This window comes from Tenrec ecaudatus, chromosome 16 (assembly GCF_050624435.1).
Source record: "Tenrec ecaudatus isolate mTenEca1 chromosome 16, mTenEca1.hap1, whole genome shotgun sequence".
Classification (NCBI taxonomy): Eukaryota; Metazoa; Chordata; class Mammalia; order Afrosoricida; family Tenrecidae; genus Tenrec; species Tenrec ecaudatus.
Genome location: NC_134545.1, coordinates 26,624,664 through 26,641,936, shown reverse-complemented (window position 1 = coordinate 26,641,936; position 17,273 = coordinate 26,624,664). Strand labels below are relative to the sequence as shown.

The 17,273-nt window shown below is 40.5% G+C and overlaps 1 protein-coding gene and 1 non-coding gene across 4 annotated transcripts in view; one reads left to right on the top strand and one right to left on the bottom strand.

Annotated features, from left to right (window-relative positions):
• TTC28 (tetratricopeptide repeat domain 28) overlaps positions 1 to 17,273 on the bottom strand; it is a 696,928-nt gene that overhangs the window by 560,046 nt on the left and 119,609 nt on the right. The window lies entirely within an intron of this gene.
• Positions 10,444 to 10,587, top strand: LOC142430119 (small nucleolar RNA SNORA48). The gene has a single exon (XR_012780590.1). It is a non-coding gene; the product is annotated as a small nucleolar RNA SNORA48 (small nucleolar RNA).

Here is a 17,273-nt window from a genome sequence, read left to right as displayed (position 1 = left end):
GAAATAATAACAATATATAATCTATCAAGGGTTCACAAGGGAGGGAGGGGGAAAAAGAAGAGCTCATACCAAGGGCTCACGTAGAAAATGTTTTGGAAACGATTATGGCAACATATGTACAGATATACTTGATACAACTGAGGTATAGAATGTTATAAGAGCTATAAATAAAAAGTTAAAGAGCTTTAAGAGCCCCCAATAAAATGATTCTTTTTTAAAGTCCCAGAAACTCACAGGGGCAGTTCTACTATGTCCTATGGGGTCACTAGGAGTCATCACTGACGAAAGCGGTAAGTTTGAGAAGGTATCATCACTACATTTGACTTAGATAGGACCTCCCTACAATCTCCTCTCTTCCCAACACCCAGAATGACCTTTAAAAATGACAATCAGATCAGACTACTCCCCTAATTAAACATGTCAAAAAACTTCCTACTGCTCTTAAAACAATGGTCCCCGCCTACCTGTTCAATCTCATCTCCTACCAACCTGCCCGCTTGGCACTATGCTATAACCGGGAACCAAATTATCACAATAGAGAACCAAATCATCTCTCACACCTTATAACATTTGTGCTCTGGGATTCCTCACAGGAATCAAGCAGCATATTCAAAGGCATCTTCTCAGAATGTCATCCTTCACTCTGTTGTTGTTAACGGCCGTTGAGTCAATCCTAACTCCTGGTGACCCTGCATGTGCTGAATAGAACTGCTCTAGACGGTTTTCAAGCAGGGACCCTTTTGGGGCAGATTGCAACCCAGGATGGGGTCAAACTACCAACCTTTCTGTTGAGGGCTTGGCATTTGTGCCAACCAGGAACTCCATTCCCACAACTACTTGGGAAAAAAGTCTCCCCTATTACCAATACTTTTTATTTGCCTCTTAACATTTTTCACAATCTATATTATTTTATTGTTTTTCTTTTCAATTAATAAATACGAAAAATGTAATCACATGCTCTATGTGTTTTTTCCCTTCGGTATTCCCAGTGCCTCAAAGCGAGTCAAAACATAGAAAATACAATGCAAGGCTAGTCGGTGCCATCAAGGAGACCCAAAGCTTCCTGTTCTCAGGTATTTACGATATTATCAATCTAAAATTAAATAATTCAACTTAGCCAAGGACAGATTCACACAGATGTTTTTGCACTATAACTGTAATGAGGCTTGCTATTGTTAAATATTCATAAATACACATAACTCAAATGCATATTCATTCTTTAATATTCCTTATTCATTGTCTAGCTTTTGCATGCATATGAAGGGACAGAAAATATCATAGTCTGGGTCAAGTACACCTTAGTCTTCAAAGTGATCTCTTTGTCTTCTAACTCCTGAAGAGATATTTTGAAGCAGATTTGCCCAATGACATGTGATTTGATTTTTTGACTGCTGTTTCCATGAGTATTGAATAGGGATCCAAGTGGAGTGAAATACTTGACAACTTTGATTTTTGCTCTGTACATGATGAAGATTGGTCCTGTTGGGGGTACTATTGTCTTCTTCATATTGAGGTGTCATCCATACTGAAGGTCAGGAGTAAGTGCTGCAGGACCGTTTCACTGTCAGCAAGCAAGGTGTGTCATCTGCATTTTGCACAATGTATAATTAATGAATCTTCCTCCAATTCTGATGCCACATTCTTCTTCAAATTTGCCCAGCAAGTAGACTGAATAAAGATGGTGACAGGATATAACCCTGACGCACACCTTTCCTGACTTTAAACCTTGCAGTATTCTCTTGTTCTATTAGAATAATGGCCTCTTGATTTATGTTCAGGTTCGGCATGAGTACAATTAAGTGGTCTGTGAGTCCTATTCTTGCAATATTAACCATATTTGTTATGATCCACACAGCAGAATGCTTTTGCAGAATCAACAAAACACAAACAAATAGCTCTCTGGTATTCTCTGCTATCAGAAATGCCCATCTGACATCAGCAGTGATATCCCTTATTCCACATTCTCCTGACAATCGGGCTTGAATTTCTGGCAGTACCCTGCTGGTGCACTGATGCGATCATTTTTAATTACCTGCAACAAATGTTTACTGGTGTGAAATATTAATGACATTGTTAGATAATTTCTGCATTCTGCTGACTCACTTTTCTTTGGAAGAGGCACAAATGCGGATCTTGTCCGTTTGGTAGGTGTCCTCCAATTTCTTTATATCGATCAGTGAGCATCTCCAGTTGTTAAATTATTTCAGTTGGTATTCTAACAAATCCTGAAGTCCTGTTTGGCTCCAACACCTTCAGTGCAGCTTGGACTTCTTCCGTTGGTTCTTGATCATATGGCTACTTCTGAAGTGGGTGAAGGTCAACCAGTTCATTGGTACAGTGTCTCTGTACATGCCTTCTATCTTCTTCTCATGCTTCCTGTGTCATCATTATTTTGCTCATAGCATTGTTCAGAATTGCAACCTCAGGTTTGGATTTTTTCCTTCAGTTCTTTTCATTTGATAAATGTCGGATTTGTTCTCCCATTTTAATTTCCTAAATGCAGGTCTTTGTGTATTCATCAGAACATTTCAATCTGTCTTCTTGAGCTGCCTTTGAAATCTGCTGCTCGGCTCTTTGGCTTCACGATTTCTTCCATTTGCTCTAACTGAGCTACATTCAAGAGCAAGTTTCACAGTGGCTTCTGACATCTATTTGGTCTTCTCTTTCTAATGAGGCTCAGCAACCCTAAACTCCAAAGGGGAGCCACTCAAAATACATAGGCCTTCCACCATTCAGGTTGCCTCACAGTTCAATCTTACTGTATTTGACCCCTTGAACTCAATGCTATTGAAAGTCAGTCAGATAGCCTGGGCATTTGCTGTTTTTGCTACCAGAAATGTTTCAAGGGGGTATTTTTTCCCTTTGTTTCCTTTATTCTTTTTTTAAATCATTTTATTGGGGGCTCATATAACTCATCACAATCCATACATACATTCATTGTGTCAAGCACATTTGTACATTTGTTGCCATCATCATTTTCAAAACATTTTCTTTCTACTTTAGCCCTTGGTATCAGCTTCTCATTTTTCCCCTCCCTCCCTCATGAACCCTTGATAATTTATAATTTTTTCCATGTCTTACACTGTCTGATGTATCCCTTCACCCATTTTTCTGTTGTCCATCCCCCTGGGAAAGGGTTATATGTAGATCATTGTGATCAGTTTCCCCTTTCTGCCCCCACCTTCCCCTTACCCTCCTGATAACGCTAATCTCATTATTGCTCCTGAGGGTTTCATCTGTCCTGGACTCCCTGCATTTCCAGCTCTTATTTGTACCTGTGTACATGCTCTGGTCCAGCTGGATTTTTAAGGTAGAATTGGGTCATGATAGTAGGGGGGCGGAGGGAGGAAGCATTAAAGAACTAGAAGAAAGTTGTATGTTTCGTTGGTGCTATACTGCACCATGACTGGCTTGTCTCCTCCCCGTGACCATTCTGTAAGGGGATGTCCAGTTGCCTACAGATGGGCTTTGGGTCGCCACTCTGCACTCCCCCTCATTCACAATGACATAATTTTTTGTTCTGGGTCTTTGTTACCTGATACCTGATCCTACTGACACCTCATGACCACACAGGCTAGTATGCTTCTCCTATGTGGGCTTTGCTGCTTCTCAGCTAGATGGCCGCTTGTGTATATTCAAGCCTTTAAGACCCCAGACACGATATCTTTTGAGAGCTGGGCAGCATCAGCTTTCTTCACCACATTTGCTTACACGCCCACTTTTTCTTCATTGATTGTGTCGGGAAGGTAAGTGCTATAGTTTATTGTGCCAGCCTGGCCGATAAACACAAATAGGATTAACTGAAGGGCAGAGGGATAAATGGCTTGCTTGTTCTGTGCCTCAGTTTAAAGGGGCACACTACCTGTGGGATGCCTAGCCTGTGGACTGTGTCACTGTAAGGTGAGGTCCCTTCAAGCCCACACAATTGGAATGTTCATCTCTGGAGCTGGGGACCGACAGTTGATGACAGTTGGGGACCTGCCTTGCTGTTTGCTGCCTGGATATATATAGCCCAGCTCTCTCTACAGAAGGGGACTGGCAACTGGCAGCTCTCAAGCCTTAAAGGACTGCTAGTGTCTCACTGCTTTATAATTTAACTGTTAATTTCTTGTATTATCTATCTGTATATAATTTAACGGTTCATTTCTTGAATTATATATCTATCTTTATAAATATATTTATATATAATTACTAGCAATCTGGTTTGTTTCTCTAGAGAACCCTGTCCAACACAGTGAGCATCATGGAATGCCAGGTTAATAGAACAAAGTGTCCTTGCGCTGAGGGAGTACTTGAGATTTTTCCTTTTTTTAAGAGCATGAGCTTATTTAAAAAGGAAATCTTCACTGCCTGACTCAGCTGCTTGCAACCATCACTGGATGGTTGAATCCTCTACCAAATAACACTAGACCACCAAGTCACCCTGGGCAGTCATGGGGATCCCCTCTTGAGGCACCTTAGCAAGCAGAACCTAATCTAGTTCTGCTCTCCCAGACTCTCAGGGCGAAAAGGGAAAGCCCCTATTTGAGAATCTACAGCAGCAAGCATAGGTAAGCAATGGTTCAAGGTCAAACCTGGAATTGAAATGAGCACATTCTTCTCAAAGAAACCTCAATGGGGCAGGAAAAACTGGCCTCATATGGTCCAAGGTAGGTCCCAGATAAAGCCTTTGCAAAGCATCCTTTATATCTGTCCAGGAAACCCTCCATCTAAGTTGGGTTTTATCCAGAAGGCAAAAACAATGCTCTGAGTCCTTCCCAAGCTACTATGTGAACTTCTGGCAAAGGGACACTGATAAAGAAGAAACTCAAACCAGAGAAAAACATGATGCATCTTCCTGTAACATTAGGTTTGTTGTTGTTAGGTGACATCTAGTCAGTTTCAACCAACAGCTACCTTAGGCACAACATAAAGAAATGCTTTCCAGACCTGTGACATCCTCACAATCGCTCCTATGCCTAAGCCCACTGGGGCAGCTACCATGCCAATTCATCTACTTGACCTTCCTCTTTTTCGCTGCCCCTCTACTTTACCAAATATGATGTCCTTCTCCAGGGATTGCCCTCTCACGACAGCATGTCCAAAGTATGTAAGACCAACTCCCTCCATCCTTGCCTCCAAGGAGCACTCTGGCCATACATCTTCCAAGCCAGTCCATTGTCCTATTAGCAGTCCATGGAACTTTCAATATACTTTTCCAGCACCACAGTTCAAACTCATTGAATCAGCTGTTATTTTGTTGTTGTTTTAAATAATGTTCTATGGTGTTTAAGGTGAAAGTTAACGCTGTAAATTAAGTTCCCATTTAACAATTTCTACATAAATTATTTAGTGATATTGATTACATTATTCATAATACGGCATTATTTTAATTTGTGTCATTCTGGTTATACCATTTCCTGCATTCTGGTTCCCCTGCTCCCTTACCTTCTTGTGTTTGCTCATTTAGAGTAGTTTTTGACCTTTTGATCTCAAATAGACGATTTTTTTAAAGGAGCTTATTATTCACAAGAGATATTCTTTATTTCATGAGCCAATCTGTTACTGAGCTAAAAGGTGAACCCAAGGGATAATTTGGGGTTTAGATTTAACGAGTTGAATCATCTGTTATTAAAAGCAAAACCAATATGTTATGGAGTAAGTCAAATGCAAAATTCACAGGAATTACTAAGTTTAAAAAGAATTCTCCCATCACAGCAGCCAGCTTTGGCCCAACGTCCCAAGAAGCAGAATACATGCTGTCTTTGGCGATATTTTTGTAGGAAAATTTGACAAGCACTTAAGCACTTTATCCCAGAGAGAGTAACCATTTAAAAGGACAATGGTTTCCAATTTTTCATTATCTTCTCAGCAGAAAATAATGGTATTAAGAGACTGGCCAATAAATGGTGATGATTTTCCCCCTCTCCCGCCCTTTCCCCCGCATTTGATCCAGTACTGTGTAATTTACCAAAGCCTCAAATCTGTTGGATCTCAGGAGAAGTACAATTAATCGGCCTACTATTATTTATATAGCAGTCACCCTATGACTTTTGGAAACTTCTATGCATAAAAACATGTAAGCCTGCACTACTACAGAACATTAATCATAATCTACCCTCGATCAGAACCTAGATGAAGATAAATAGGTCTTTCTGACTTATTAGCAAGTAACTGCCCTAAAGGATCTGCTTTAGTGATATAAGGTAATGATGCTATTATTTAATAGTTTTTTGTCCTCTCCTACCAATCTAGACAGTGACTTTTGATCCTATGTTTCCACCACTCACAATGGACCTTAAGTGGGGCAGCTATGAAGATGCGAGCTCTAGGCGTGGTTACAAGCCAACTTTCCTACGCTGTCTTCTTGCTGCACTCATGAACTCTCTTCTTCCTTTTCAAAAGTAAAATGCCGCCCTTCTGGCTGCCTCCGAATCTCACATGGCAAAGGATGAATACCAGACCAGAGACACCGAAAATGCCCTGCTCAAACAGCATGCCCCTTCCACATGCCGTTCCGTCTGAAACTCCCACCCAGAAGGTGTTTCCCCCATAGACACATGCATTTTAGAGTGATATTTTTGTAAGATATCATTCAACTGATGAGCTCTAGCCCATTAAACCAGCAATGCCAATACACACTGCAATACACACTGATTGGCATTATTTCCACTCGCTCACTTAACCCTCAGAGGAAACATATGAGATCTAGCCTATTGCTCCCATCTTCGAGGGTGGAAACTGAACATTTGGAAGTCAGTATTTTTTTCAAAGCCACGCCTAACAGTAGAACAGTAAAATGAAGCACATATGCCTGACTCCAAAATTCAAAAACTAAAATATTAATTTTTTTAATAAGTAAACCCTAACCAGACTTCAACCCAGTGTTCCAAGATGTGAATGTAACATAATGACATGAAGCAGGATACTAGTAGAGAGGTCTGAGGGGCCGACCCCAATCCCAACTATATGGACAGCCACCCCTCCCCCCAGAAGAATTTATTTCAGAGGACAGCACTGAAGCTACAGCTCAGAGGGAATTTTTAATCAGAGCACACAGGAGCAAATGAAAGGGGAGGAAGAGAAAGTGGAGCACATCCTGGCCCACCAAGCCTTGATGACAATATCCCTGCTCAGAGCAGCCAATGCAAAGAGAAGACCATATGACTGGCCCCACTATGAGACATGACACCCCTCACTGACCCACAGCCCTACGGGGGACAACACTGGAGACACAGTGTGGGAATTGCACCCAACCTGACCCCACCATACCGAGGAAAACACTAAGGGCGTGAAACAGAACAGCAAGGGGAGTAGAGCAAGGAAGTCCCAAGGGAATACCAAAAACAGACTTTGGTACCAGGGTGTGGCACTCCATCAGACTGAACCAGAAAACACTCATAAAGGTCAAGAAACAGACCTTGAACTATTTATAGCTTTTCTTTTTTGTCATTTGTTGTTGTTTTGTTTTTGCTCTGTCTTGTTTTGGTATTATTATCTCTGCAGGTCTATCTAGATAAGATAGGCCGGATAAACAATCCAGAAGAGAAAACAACAGGAGCAATGGTCCAGGGAAACATGGGAGAGGAGGAGGTGAGCGAAAGAAAGTGGTGTTAACAAACCCAGGGACAAGGGAACGAGAAGTAATCCAAAATCAGTGGCAAGGAGGGTGTAGGACGCCTGGTAGGGCTTGATCATGGACAATGCAACCAAGAGGAATCACTGAAACCCAAATGAAGGCTGAACATGATAGTGGGACAAGAGGAAAGTAAAAGGCAATAGAGGAAAGAAGTAGGAGGCAATGGGCATTTATAGAGGTCTAAATACAGGCATGTACATATGTAAATATACTTATATATGATGATGGAGAAATAGATCTATGTGCATATATTTATAGGTTTTGTACGAAGGGATCAGATGGACATTAGGCCTCCACTCAAGTACTCCTTCAATGCAAGAATACTTTGTTCTACTAAACTGGCATTCCATGATGCTCAACTTCCCGACGTGATCGCTAAAGACAAATGGGTGCATAAGCAAATGTGGTGAAGAAAGCTGATGGTGCCCAGCTATCAAAAGATATAACATGTGGGATCTTAAAGGCTTGAAGATAAATAAGCAGCCATCCAGCTGAGAACCAATAAAGCCTACATGGAAAAAGTACACCAGCCTGTGTGATCATGTGGTGTCTATAAGATCAGGTATCAGGATCAAAGAATTAAAAGTCAAATAATTGTGAATGAGGAGGAATGCATATTGGGGACCCAAGATTCATCTGTAGGTAACTGTATATCTCCTTACAGAAGGGTTGCGGGGAGGAGACAAGTCAGTCAGGGTGCAGTGTAGCAATGATGAAACATACAACTTTCCTATAGATCCTAAATGCTTCCTCTCCCCCACTACCATGATCCCAACTCTACCTTACAAGTCCGGCTAGATCAGAGGATGTACACTGGTACCTACAAAGCTGGAAACACAGGGAATCCAGGACAGATAAGCCCCTCAGGACCAATAATGAAAGTAGCAATACCAAGAGGGGAAAGGAAAGGTGGGGGAGAAAGGGAGAAATGATCACAATGATCTACATATAACCCCCTCCCTGGGGGACAGAAAACAGAAAAGTGGGTGAAGGGAGACATCAGACAGAGTAAGACATGAAAAAATAATAATAATTTGCAAATTATCAAGGGTTCATGAGAGAGGGAGGGGAAAAATGAGAAGCTGATACCAAGGGATCAAGTAGAAAGAAAAAGTTTTGAGAATGATGATGGCAACAAATGTACAAATGTGCTTGACACAATGGATGTATGAATGGATTGTAATCAGAGTTGTACGAGCCTCCAATAAAATGATTTTTGGAAAAACAAAAACATCAGCAGGAAAAAAAAGATGCTATAATGATTTTTTTAAATAACCAAAAATACATAAACAACAGAAGATAAACTAGATGAGTGTTATTAGGTGTCAGGCAGTTATGATGTATACTGACTCCATGTGACAAAACAAAGCATTGCCCAGCTTTCTATACTATCCTCACAATTATTGTTATGTCTGAGTGGCAGTCTATATCCTGAGGACCTTCCTCTTTTTCAATGACCTTCTACTTTACTAAACATGATGTCCTTTTCCAAGAACTGGTCTCTCCTGAAAACATGGACAAAGTAAGTGAGATGAATCTCAACATCCTCAATTCTAAGATCATTCTGGTTGTACTTCTTCCAAGACAGATTCATTTGTTTTCTGGAAGTCCCTGGTTTTTTAATGTTCTTTACTAACACCATACTTCAAATGCATCCATTCTTCCATGGTCTTCCTTATTCATTGTCTACCTTTCACGTGCATATAAGACTATTGAGAATACAATGGTCAAGTGCACCTCAAAGTGATATTTTTTTTTCTCTTTAACACTTGTCGTGTGCAGATTTACCCAATGTAATAGATCATTTGATGTCTCAACTGTGATTCCATGAGCACTGACTGTGGTTCTAATAGAAACAGCAAAATGAGGTAAAAAGAGTACTATTACATGGTGTGGATTGTAATCAATGCCACAAATGTGTGAATTCTTGAATGGAAAACCAATTTGCTCCATAACCTTACACTCAAACCACAACTTAAATTTTAAAAAAAAAAGCAGACTCTATGAGGGTAAGTAAAAAATCTTGCTACTAAGGGTTCTAGTTCATACATGCACAGGTTTAGTTCTAAATAAAACATGCTTACGCATCTCTCTGTGGTCAGTGGTTGACTACAGACAAGTTCTCTCAAGAATATATTACTCATCATCTCCTTAGGATGCCTTTCCAAAAAAAAAAAAAGACCAATCAAAACAGTGGCTTCCAAAGCAATCTGGGCAGCCAGTTAAATTCAAGGCAGAAGGGTCATCTCAGAGTGTTAAGGTGACTTGGCTTTTGGGACTACAAAGGGATAATTTTGGTCGGTTTTCTTCAAGATCATCAACAAATTTGAAAAATGCATTGATGAAAATAAGGCCAGGAAAGTTGCAACAGGAATTATTTTTCCCATAACAATAATGCAGCTGCTTATTCTTCAAGGGTTGCAAGGACTGTGCTATGAGAATTTACTTGGGAAACCTTACACCCCCCCTCCACCCTACAGCCCAAATTCTGTCCCATCTGACTTATTTGTGTTCACAAAACTCAAAGAACACGATTTGTGCCCATCAAGGTTGCCCAAACTGCTGACGGGACAGAATGCAAATTGAAGAGTTCTTTGGGAAAGGTTAGATGAAAATGCCTTCAGAAGTGTGTACAGGCCTAGGCAGAGGATGTGTCAAGAAACCATGGCTTCCCATTTTGCTATTTTGGTTTAGTAAAGGTTCCTATGATTTTATAGCAATATTATTTGACTTACCCTTGTGTAAGATCAAATCTTTTAAATCTAATGAGAACCCCTGAATAAATAGGATGGTCTACCCTATTGAGGACAGAAAGAGGTAAAGCCAACCCCTGGCTATTGGCAAAGAGACACCTGATTGGTGGTGGTGCTCTTACATCAGTCAGGGGCAGAGCAGACTGGCAGCCCTTTGTTCATCCTAGCTTGATGCCTAGATCATGGCCAGAGCTGTTTCGTGACTAGGGCACATAAAATTGTGAGAGAAAAAAAAGAAAGAGGTAAAGTCATAAAGGACAATGGCATTACTAGAGCTAATGTTACCGATGGCTGTAACTGATGGTGCCACACCCCATACTCACCCTCACTTCCACTCCCACACTGAACTTCTCTGGCATACAGAATCCTTATTAATGTTTGTGTGCTAATTAACATAAATCTCAATTCCCCTATATCACCGAATATAATGGCAATAGTAGTGACATAAACAATTCCCAAATTAAAATTACACCCTTAAATTATAGTATCATTAGCTCGGTCTAAATGCATTTATACTGACATTATGTCATGTGGTGAATGTGCTTGCCTCCTCTAGCCCTCAGCCTGGTCAAGACCATAAGGACTCTGACTCAGGCACCAAAACACAGTCTAGCCCTGTGATTCCTTTCCCACATGACCCCACTCACACCAGGATGGGCTAGGGATGGCACCACTGAAGTGGGTGATGGGCCGCCCTTGGGAACAGAGCAGCCTCCTGATGTCCAATAGAACTTGAGACTTGGCAGAAACAGGTGTGGGTCCCACAAAGCTGCCAACTGGTGGGGAGAGGGGCGTACAAGTGTCACCCCTTTGGATGAGGGCACCAGTAAGGTCAACACTGCAACTCTCCTTCCCTCTAGTGATGCTACTGAACAATGTCAATGATGTGATCTATAATTTTGTTGTCTTAGAAATATAATGCAATCACAAGGTACCTCTAGAATTTAATTGGGCAACTTAGTTCTATAGATAGCACAAAAAATATGCTTTAATTTTTAACTTGAAACTGTAGTCATATAGTCTACATTATAATGCAACAACAATTACACAATGGTGTGATGTAAAAACAGACATCAGTGGAACAGAGGGGACAACTCCAAAACACTGGAGTATTTAGACTATAAATAAAAATGAAAATTGCATATCATCAAGGAGCAAAAGAATGAAATGAAGATGATCCCCTTCATACCAAAATCAACTCTAGAGTTTTCAAAAAATTTTAGTAGAAAACATAGACATCTTTGAAAAGGGAAATGATTTCTAAGAATATTTTCAAGACCTGGCAGTGTTTTAAAAAAATTATCTCTAGCTCAAAATATTTTAAAAATTGAAGTGTCATGTGTGGTAAAATAAATGAATCAAATAGACATTGAACACTTGGAGTTAAATTCAAAATCAGCAGGTAAAGATATTCAACACAGCACAGACTATCACAGTAAAGCATAGTCCACTCATGGCGGGCTATTAAATGATGTGCATATCAAACAGCTGAAAGGGAGTCTGCAGGAGTTCTCTATCAACAGATAAGGATTTTCTTTTAATGTGGAAAGGAAGAAGAACACGAGTCTGAGCAATGAAGACAGCAAGGTACTCAGAATTCATATGTGCACATACGTATACATACACACATGCATAGAGACCTATACTATACGCTATATAGATATACTTTCAGATGTGTAGATAACCAGTGGTAATTCCAAGGAGCGCAGCTACTACAAAAAGGTTGTGGAGCAAGAATCTGGATTGTTGAAGGTCAGGTGGGATGACATGGAGATAAGTTCACTCATCTCTCACAGAATTCCCTTTCGTACTTTTTGAATTTGGAACTATGTGCATGCAATATACAACCAAAATCATGAATATTTTAAAGGACTTGGGTGAGAATTCTTAGTGGGGATTAAGAATTTAACACCTATATATTCTGTTCTGTCTCTCCCTGCAGGGAGTTGTTTCTAAATGACAGCCTAGGCAGCATCACTTTGCCATCAATTTGCATAAAATGCTGTTCAATGTGCAGTATTTATGAACAAATGTCCTTTGTGCTATAAAACGCAATACTTTAATTCTGCTTTCAACCTTGATTTACTGCATAACCAGATCAAATTACAAACTTAGCCAGAGGAAGAGCCAAGAGTCTTCATTTTTAAACCATGTTTAGCTGGTTTCTGAGCTTGGCATTCACATAACCCTCAATAACATATATATACTAAAGGACCACGGATTTTTGTGATTGAATAAGACTCATGACATTAGAGACAGTCTTACGAGCTTCCTTCATTTTACAGGGGATGAAGTGGACATCTGTTACCAAAGAGCCAGCGGAGCCTAGTTGGGCAATAACAAAGGACTATCATTCCAGCTTTTATAAAAACTATGTTTAATGAAGATCGATGTTATTTACACACCTCCACAAATGCTCTTCACGACATTAAAACCAGCAGATGACTTCTATTTCTGGCCATGATGGCACAACAAAAACCACATTTACGATCTGTCCCAACAACTAGCAAACCAAACAAAATACATGAAACTGATTTTGGACACTGGACAATAAAAAGTGATCTCTAAGATGAGAAACAAGTAAGGTGCGCCCTACAGCTCCCCAAGTTCAAAATGACTAAGGGAAGATTCTAGACCCTAGAACACAGAAGGAAATCCAAAGCAGAGCCTACAGTTCTGAGCAGGGTGTCAGAGGTCAGAGTTCAAGGAGGCTAGTGGCAGAGCAGAGCCCTCAAGAAGGACGAATTACACAGGGAAAGAGTTCCATAAATCTGTAAGTGCCTGCCAGGGAACAGCCAAGCACTTTTTAAAGAAACACCGCAAAAGCCATTCACTCAACAGGAAATCCTTAGCAATGTCCAGAATCTAATAAAAAAATGTCAGAAAGATGAAACAGTAGGGGTGGGAAACATAAACAGAACAAAAATTAATCAATGAAAACAACCCAATACAACAGAGATGACAAAATTAATAAGGAACACCGAGGTCACCTCATCCTTCCTTGATAAACTGAGATTGGGGCTGATCTCTCAGATGACCACCTTCTCTTCATTGGTGTCAAGGATTTAAGATGTCGAGGTTGAGGGGAAATGCCACACATACCACTTAATTGCACTTCTGCTCCTTGTTAGACTATAGTTAGGTAATAATTTTTTTAAGCATGGTACAATTATGTGTATTGAGACAGATTCAATTCACAAATTCAAGTTAGCACTGACTCAAAGAACCCTAAAAATTTTTTTTTGAATAATTAAATCATTTTATTGGGGGGGGTTGTACAACTCTTATCACAATCCATACATCCATCCATTCTGTCAAGCACATTTGTACATTTGTTTCCCTCATCATTCTCACAACATTTGCTTTCTACTTGAGCCCTTGGTATCAGCTCCTCATTTTCCCCTCCCTCCCCGTTCCCTCCTCCCCACTCCCCGATGAACCCTTGATAATTTATAAATTGTTATTATTTTGTCATATCTTACACTATCTGACGTCTCCCTTCAGCCACTTCTTCACTGTCTGTCCCCCAGGGAGGAGGTTATATGTAGTTTCTTGTAATTAGTTCCCCCTTTCTACCCCACCTTCACTTCACCCTGCCGGTATCGCCACTCTCAGCACTAGTCCTGAAGAGATCATCCACCCTGGATTCCCTGTGTTTCCAGTTTCTATCTGTACCAGTGTACATCCTTTGGTCTAGCCAGACTGGTAAGGCAGAATTGGGATCATGACATGGGCGGCGGGGGAAGGGAAGCATTGAAGAACTAGAGGAAAGTTTTATGTTTCATCAGTGCTATGCTGCACCCTGACTGGTTCCTCTCCTCCCCCACGACCCTTCTGTAAGGGGATGTCCAGTTGCCCACAGATGGGCTTTGGGTCCCCAATCTGTACTCCCTCTCATTCACAATGATATGACTTTTTTCCCCTTGATACCTGATCCCTTCTACACCTCGTGATCATACAGGCTGGTGTGTTAATTCCATGTGGCCTTTGTTGCTTCTAAGCTAGATGACCACTTGTGTACCTTCAAGCCTTTAACACCCCAGATGCTATATCTTTTGATAACCGGGCACCATCAGTTTTCTTCGCCACATTTGCTTATGCACCCACTTTGTCTTCAGCGATCATGTCGGGAAGGTGAGCATCATGGAATGCCAGTTTAATAGAACAAAGTGTTCTTGTATTAGGGGAGTACTTGAGTGGAGGCCCAATGTCCATCTGCTACCTTAACATTAAACCTATAAATATATGCACATAGATCTATTTCTCCATCATCATAAATAAGTATATTTATAAATGTACATACCTGTATTTAGACATCTATAAATGCCCTTTGCCTCCTAGTTCTTGCCTCTATTTCCTTTTACTTTCCTCTTGTCCCACTATCATGCTCAGACTTTCTTGATAGAGTGACTTCAGTGTTAAAACACTGTGACTAAAGATGTTCTCACTTATTTAGCCAGTTTTTAACTGTTGGCAATGATTTTGAACAGTTTCTTTTGGGGGACAAGGGAGGATTAAGTGATACATGTTGCTAGAATTATTTTATTATATTTTCTTTAACATACTTCAGCATTAAAATGTCTTCAAGAATATTGCCTTATATCATAAGAGTCTGACTATGGAAGGAATGCAACCATATTACAGTGAGTAGATTTTTCATGAGTATAGCACATGGATATTAAGTGAAAAGTGACAGCTTCTTGGATTTGGATGCAGTGTAAAACTGTGACTCAGAATGTTAGTAGATTCATAGGCTGGGCTTGGAAAGAGCAGACAGGAAACTTAGCAGAAGAGGCGGAAAATATTTTGCACGCTTTACACATTCTTTGAGAATCCTGAGTGTGGCTTTGCATCATTTATTAATGAGAGAGTTACTCCGTGGAAATGAATGGAGTGTAGAAGCTTTTACTCTTTTGTTCACCTTCTCTCGCTCGGCTGCGCATGGGTGAACACTGGTGGGCATATGAACTGTTTGTGCAGGGACCACTTACTCGAGGGTCCCAAATCACTACACTGCATGGCCATAGGAGGCGGTAGCATATATGCCCAGGTTCCTAGTAACTGTGGGTGCAATCTGTCTTTTTTTTTAATCACCTGATTGAAGTATAATGTACCTACAATAATATGTGTCAATTTCAAATGCATAGTTCAATGACTAACAAATATATGTCATCACCACACTGTCAGGAAACGAAACATTTCCATGATCTCTGCCGCCTGCTGCCCCTGCCAGTCTGTCCACACCCTCTCTGAAGTAACTGAACAGAATTAAAGAGAATGTGGACAGAATGGGATAAATGCAACTAATTTCACTCAGCAATGCGTGCAGAAATTGTCACTGGGAGCCTAACTTGCTCTGTAAACTTTCACCAAAAACTCTTTTTTTTAAATAATCGTTTTAAGTGGGAGATTCTCAAAAGTGGGTTTCATATTAAACTGTTACTATGGCTCACTGCTCTGTCATTTACAGGCTAATTCCACTTGCAGTAGATCAATAAATATTAGTGAGGAACCAAAATCAATAAACTTATACCTGATAGTTAATATAAATGATATGATTTTTAAGTAGTCGATAAAATTACAGTAAAAACTCAATAAAATTAACTAAGAAGAATGCAGTAGAAAGATATGAGGAAAAGGAAAAAGGAAATTCTTTGTCCTTGTTGTTATTAAGTGCCATCGAGTCAGTTTTGACCCACGGCAACCCTATGTACAACAGCCCTGTGTCACCACCTTCCCAATCGTTCCTGTACTTGAGCCCAGTGTTAAACCACGGTGGCAGTCCATCTCCTTGAGGACCTTCTTCTTTTTCCACTTACACCAAGGTAAGCCAAAAGGGATTGCTACTGGGTTTGCAAAGCACCCATATCTGGGTTTATTCCACACAAATGTGTATTGACACGTCTCTGCAACTAGTGGATAGCTGCGCACAAGTTCGCTCAATAATACACTTGCCATTGTTCCCTTAAAGTGCCTTCAAGAGAGAAGTTGAATCAAAACAGTGGCTTCCAAGGAGACCTGTTGGGCCTATCAAATTCAGGGCAGAAGTGTCAGCTTGGAATGTTGTAGCAATTATTTGTTGGGATGCCCAAGGGGTTATCTTGAAAGATTTCTTTCAAAACACACATAACGATCATTGGCACTTATTATGAAACAGTTTTCAGAAAATTAAATTGGTGACAAAAAGACCGGAAAAATTCCAGAGGAACTTTTTCTATCAGAACAATGAAACTGCTCATTCCTCAAGGGTAGCAAGGGGTGTCCTATGAGAATTTCACTGGGAAAACTCACCCCATCCACCCAACAACCCTGATCTTGCCCCTTAAACTCCTTTGTGTACCCAACTTCAAGAAGGCTGAAAAGCAGCACGAACTGAGTCCCTTGAGGATACCCAAAACGCTCTTCTGATGTGACTTCCATCCAAACGCACACAATTCTTTGGGGAAGGATAACAGGGATGGAAATATAGACCTAGAAGGAGGATACACTATGCTTCACCTAATATTTTTGGTTAAGAAAGGTTTCTATGATTTTGTAGCAATACTTTTTAACTTACCCTCATATACTCTGTGGGCTCTCTCAGAAAAATAAATGTGTTTCAATTAAGTATTTCTATACAAATTGTAATTAGCAAGGGTTATATCATCTACAGATATGAACAGCCATGCTGTTCTAAAGCCCAGAGAGGTTCTCAAAACTGTAACCTCAGATGGGGTCTAAAGATTACCTCATCTGACTGTCATTCAGCTATTTATGTCTTATTTTCCAAGGACTCAGACTTCATTCTCCTGGAGAAGAGCACTGCTCATGCTCAAAGGCTCCTGCAGGCCCTGCCAAGCAGCTGGTTCATGGAAGAGCATTTTAGCTTCAGGCTCTAGAACCTTCTGGAACCCTATTACATG